The following is a 5,912-nucleotide window of genomic DNA, read 5'->3' as shown; positions in this document are numbered from 1 at the left end:
AGCATGTAAGAAAATCTGAATAATTTCATCTAAAGATTTATTGGTCATGGAATTGCTAAAACATAGATTCCAGAGTGTGTGCTTTATTATACATATTGATATATGCACATATCTTCAGGTACAGCAATTGTATTGACAAAAATACAAAATCCTATAAAAGTTCATACAGTTCCCTTTCCAACCCATCAATGCGTTTGGATATAGGTATGACAAAAGCCGAGTAAAAATTATGAGAGTGCTATGATAATTATAATAATAAACCATGTAAGAACATCAGAAATTTACACATATGTGCATATTTTTTAATTTCATCTTAAATCATCTACAGGCTCTATGAAAAAAGTAAAAAAGCTGCAGCACCACAGCAGTTCAAGCCAGCTTGGTTTTCCTTTGTGTGTCATACATTTTATACGTACATATGTATGCCCAGTGGGAAGTCGCGATGGAAATGAAAATCGTCCTGCGGCTGTAGACGCACGAGTTGAATGAATGGAGCAACAGCTTTATATCTGCTTCGGCCATAAAATCGGGCATAAAGTATTGCACGTTTTGCCTTTGTGTACTTATGCGGAGGGGAAGGATGGGGAAGCAAGCCATCATCGCCTTAACTCATAAACCAATCATGCACTTCATCTCACAGACAACAGCAACGCAACAGCCATGCGATGCCTAATTAGGCCCGCTTAAGACAAGATTCGACCAGAACAGAGGCCCAGACTCAGGTCCAGACCCAGAGCCAAGCAGGCAACGGCCTTAATTATGCGTAAGCCGTAAAGAGCCCATTAATGTCATTTTCGTTGCATTTTCCGGGCAGTCGGAGGGCGTGTTGGCCGCATGTTTGATTAACAGACACTTCTGGCGTGTTTCCGACGTATGTTCAGTCCATAATTCTGATAGATTCACTCTGATGTGGTCTCAAGGAGAAAATTATCTTGTATATGCGATTCTCTTTGGCATTTTAATCACATTTAGCCGTGGATTTGTGAATTATTTAGAGAATACTTAAATGTGTGAGTCACATAATTCGTAAATAGCCTTTTGAAGCTATTATTTATAAAAAATATTCACGTTAGATTTTTAAATTTCCGTTAAAAATAAAGAAGTACATTTTGATTCCACCAGATGGCGCTTTTCGGACGACACCTATCGCGCACTATTAGTACCAACATCTCCGCCAATCGCTTTACGCGGTTCTTTTCCATGAAGGGCTGGACACTCGGATTTTTGTTTTTCATATTTATTGGCGCGCTTTTAAATTCTATGTAATGTACGAACAAAAAGGTTTACAAGAGGTTCACCTCTCTGAGATATTTCTATCCTGCTTTTCCTATCACAGCTCTAACGGTATGAGTTACAAAATAATATAAAATATGTATATATACATTACCGACATTGCCTTCCCTCCTGCACCATGCACCATGCATTACCTCGTCGGCTTTGACCGGGTAAGTCCGGTCGCTTTCTCGATCTGTCGCGCTCTTGTCGAAGCCTCGCTTGCATTAGGGCACGGGCCATTCGGCCGGCCTGCGCTTGATTCGATCCAGCAATCACTTGAATCTCGTCTATCGTCTTAGAACAGATTTTCAATGCGAAAAATCGTCGTCTTTTCAATATCTTTCAATTGATCGCAACATACGCTGCCGAAGAAGCTCAGTAGCTCAACTCAATTTTGAGCTCATTTATCTTCAGTTTTAGCCATTTTTGGCGTATCGTTGGCCCTACCGTATACAATCTAGCTTGTACTCTGAGAATCTGGCATCACTGCTCGGCAGCACAGCTGACGGGCGCCGTTACTCTGCAAAAAGCGTGCGTGCTTCGCTTCGGATTTCCCAAATTTCAATTTGCATTGCAGATCAGCAAAATCTGTGTGAAAGTCATTGAAAATGAACAATTTTATCGAACCTTCAGCTGCATCGCCCAGCATAGGCGATGCGGGGCGCATTACTATGCAGAACATCAGTTCATCATCAGATCAGTTCTTGGTGCCGAATTTCGAAAAGCGCAGCAGCATTGCCGCCACACACCTGCCATTGCCGCTGCAGCATTTCTTTCCTGTGTCGCCTGTGGTGCCGCCGTCTGTGGTGACGGCAGTGGGGCCCGAAGTCGACTCCCCGCAGCCATCGCGTTCGCGGATGGCGCAAATGGAAATCTATTGGAATGGTATAGCGTCCGTGAATAATAAGATGACTATGGATATCACCAAAACAGAGCCCGGACTCGTCGGGCTCTCATCGAATCAACAGCAGCAGCACTCAAGACAGCAGCAGCAGGCCGCCAGCATGAACAGCAACAGTGGCAACAACGTGGGGCAGAATACCAACAACGGTTGCAACAGCAACGGCGGCGGGGTGAACAGCGGCAACGGCAACGGCAAAGGCAACAACAACAGCCTCAGCAATGTCCAGAGCATTGCCGCTGCGGCCAACAACAATAACAACAACAACAATGGAAGCCTGCTGTGCGCCGGCTGCGGCAAGCACATCAAGGACCGTTACTTTCTGCGCGCCCTGGACATGCTGTGGCACCAGGACTGCCTCAAGTGCGGCTGCTGCGACTGTCGCCTGGGCGAAGTGGGGTCCACCCTCTACAAGACGGGCAACCTAATGCTGTGCAAGCTTGATTATTATCGATTATTTGGCAACACGGGCTACTGTGCCGCCTGCAGCAAGGTGATCTTCGCCTTTCAGATGGTGATGCGCGCCCGCACCAATGTCTACCATTTGCATTGCTTCGCCTGCCAGCAGTGCAACTATCGATTGTGCGTTGGCGATCGGTTCTATTTGTGCATGAACAAGATTCTCTGCGAGTACGACTACGAGGAGTGGCTGCTCTTCGCCACGATTGCCGCTGGCGTCCCGGGTGCCGCCGACGAACTGCCCGGCGGAGGACCAGGCGTCGCCAACATGGGTGTGGCCGTGGGCATGGTCAACGGTCCGTGCACCCCCGGCGACCACAACAATAACAAGGGACCCCAGACGCCCACCGGAGGCGACTCTCCGTTTGCGGCCGCGGCCACTGCTGCTGCTGAAGAACCAGCTAGGGGCGTCCAGACAAAAAAAAGCCCTGGGCACGGGCGCGCCTAGGAGGAAGAGCGTCTGGATCCATTGGAGCAGCAGGAGGAGGAACAGCAGCTGGAGGAGGCGTTGGCAGCATGGGAAGCAGCTGAAAACGCTAAAAAACAATACTCTACAACCGCAACTGAATCGAGAAGGGTAGATCGTGGCTCGTCGCTCTTGGAACGAGGGAGACAGGGGGAGAGAGACCGCGAGATTTGATGCCACATGCTTACGGATGATGGAGTCGATATTCAATCTTCGTTTGCTTTTGACTGAGCTCAAGTCTTATAGTGTTATAGATTTAGTTTTTGGTTAAGTTGTCTCACAAATCACTTGCTGAATGTTGCACATGTTGCAAGTGCAGAACTAAGTTTTCATTTCCCTTTCGAATGGGCAAATATTCGTTTCATAGATCGATTTTTTTTTTTTTTATTTGTCGAGTGTGTACCACCTCATATGGGTATACTCGTATTCGCATTCATATTCATATTGATATTGATATATGTATGTAACAAATAGTTTTTAGTTTTCACGCTCGAAGCGTTGCGGTGCCAAAATAAATTCAAACGCATTCCTTGTTTCCCCCCTACTCATCATTTGCATAGACTTTTTTTCTTGGTTCTTTTATTCTTATATTCCCTCCAGTTCAATTGGCCTACACCCTTTCTGGCCCCAAGCTGCTATGCCGCGATCGCCTCTTCATACCCCCTAGGTAAATTTATTAAGTTATTATTTATTCTTTTACTTTATTTAACACTTTCTTTTATTTTAGCAGGTCTCCTTCCCTCTTCTGGTGTTCCGATTAATACGAAGGAGTGTGCGCTCGACGACGGCTGTCCACCCCAGGCGACCGGCTGACATCACGAGCTCCCAGCCGTCCCCTGCGCACTGGGCCACGATACAAAGCGCCCCTTGGGACATGATTCCTGTCGCGCGACACTGTGATCTTTAGTCTGGTCTACTTTTTTGTCCGGCCACTGCCAGAGCCCTCATCCTTGCGTTCCAAGATGTTTTCTCCGCCTTTCCAGTCCGCTCGCTGTCGGTACCTCCTCCTCTCGGGAGGTCCAAGGGATGTGTTCCAGAGCTCGGACTGATTTTCGTAGTAGTGCCGTTCGACAGTCTGGATTCTCGCGATGCTGGGAGTGTCGGTCCTTCTCCGATCTGGTCCTATTTGGCTGAGATAAAGCCTTCCGAAGATTTGGATTTGTTAAATATTAAAATACTGTTTTTTCTTTTACGCTATATCTCAGCTGCACATCAACCGATCTGGGCGTGGCATGTCTCTCCGTGATCGGGAAAGTCCTGCCAACCGACTGCCGCTGGAAAAAAGGACATCAATTTTCCCCCGATTTTCGCAAAAAATCATGATGGTTACATCATTAAATTTGTCAAAAATCGGCCTCGTTTTCGTTGTGGAGATTTTGATGCCGTTCGACAGTCTGGATTCTCGCGATGCTGGGAGTGTCGGTCCTTCTCCGATCTGGTCCTATTTGGCTGAGATAAAGCCTTCCGAAGATTTGGATTTGTTAAATATTAAAATACTGTTTTTTCTTTTACGCTATATCTCAGCTGCACATCAACCGATCTGGGCGTGGCATGTCTCTCCGTGATCGGGAAAGTCCTGCCAACCGACTGCCGCTGGAAAAAAGGACATCAATTTTCCCCCGATTTTCGCAAAAAATCATGATGGTTACATCATTAAATTTGTCAAAAATCGGCCTCGTTTTCGTTGTGGAGATTTTGATGCCGTTCGACAGTCTGGATTCTCGCGATGCTGGGAGTGTCGGTCCTTCTCCGATCTGGTCCTATTTGGCTGAGATAAAGCCTTCCGAAGATTTGGATTTGTTAAATATTAAAATACTGTTTTTTCTTTTACGCTATATCTCAGCTGCACATCAATCGATCTGGGCGTGGCATGTCTCTCCGTGATCGGGAAAGTCCTGCCAACCGACTGCCGCTGGAAAAAAGGACATCAATTTTTCCCCGATTTTCGCAAAAAATCATGATGGTTACATCATTAAATTTGTCAAAAATCGGCCTCGTTTTCGTTGTGGAGATTTTGATGCCGTTCGACAGTCTGGATTCTCGCGATGCTGGGAGTGTCGGTCCTTCTCCGATCTGGTCCTATTTGCCTGAGATATAGCCTTCCGAAGATTTGGATTTGTTAAATATTAAAATACTGTTTTTTCTTTTACGCTATATCTCAGCTGCACATCAATCGATCTGGGCGTGGCATGTCTCTCCGTGATCGGGAAAGTCCTGCCAACCGACTGCCGCTGGAAAAAAGGACATCAATTTTCCCCCGATTTTCGCAAAAAATCATGATGGTTACATCATTAAATTTGTCAAAAATCGGCCTCGTTTTCGTTGTGGAGATTTTGATGCCGTTCGACAGTCTGGATTCTCGCGATGCTGGGAGTGTCGGTCCTTCTCCGATCTGGTCCTATTTGGCTGAGATAAAGCCTTCCGAAGATTTGGATTTGTTAAATATTAAAATACTGTTTTTTCTTTTACGCTATATCTCAGCTGCACATCAACCGATCTGGGCGTGGCATGTCTCTCCGTGATCGGGAAAGTCCTGCCAACCGACTGCCGCTGGAAAAAAGGACATCAATTTTCCCCCGATTTTCGCAAAAAATCATGATGGTTACATCATTAAATTTGTCAAAAATCGGCCTCGTTTTCGTTGTGGAGATTTTGATGCCGTTCGACAGTCTGGATTCTCGCGATGCTGGGAGTGTCGGTCCTTCTCCGATCTGGTCCTATTTGGCTGAGATATAGCCCTCCGAAGATTTGGATTTGTTAAATATTATAATACTGTTTTTTCTTTTACGCTATATCTCAGCTGCACATCAA

The 5,912-nt window shown here is 46.1% G+C and overlaps 1 pseudogene; it reads left to right on the top strand.

Moving 5' to 3' along the window:
- The first annotated feature begins 1,815 nt into the window (after positions 1 to 1,815).
- On the top strand, positions 1,816 to 3,645 carry LOC6603979 (annotated as a pseudogene).
- The last annotated feature ends 2,267 nt before the right edge of the window (positions 3,646 to 5,912 follow it).

This window comes from Drosophila persimilis, unplaced genomic scaffold (assembly GCF_003286085.1).
Source record: "Drosophila persimilis strain 14011-0111.01,24,50 unplaced genomic scaffold, DperRS2 tig00000191-arrow-pilon, whole genome shotgun sequence".
NCBI lineage: Eukaryota > Metazoa > Arthropoda > Insecta > Diptera > Drosophilidae > Drosophila > Drosophila persimilis.
The sequence above is the reverse complement of the archived record's forward strand: the minus strand, read 5'-3'. Positions and strand labels throughout refer to the sequence as shown.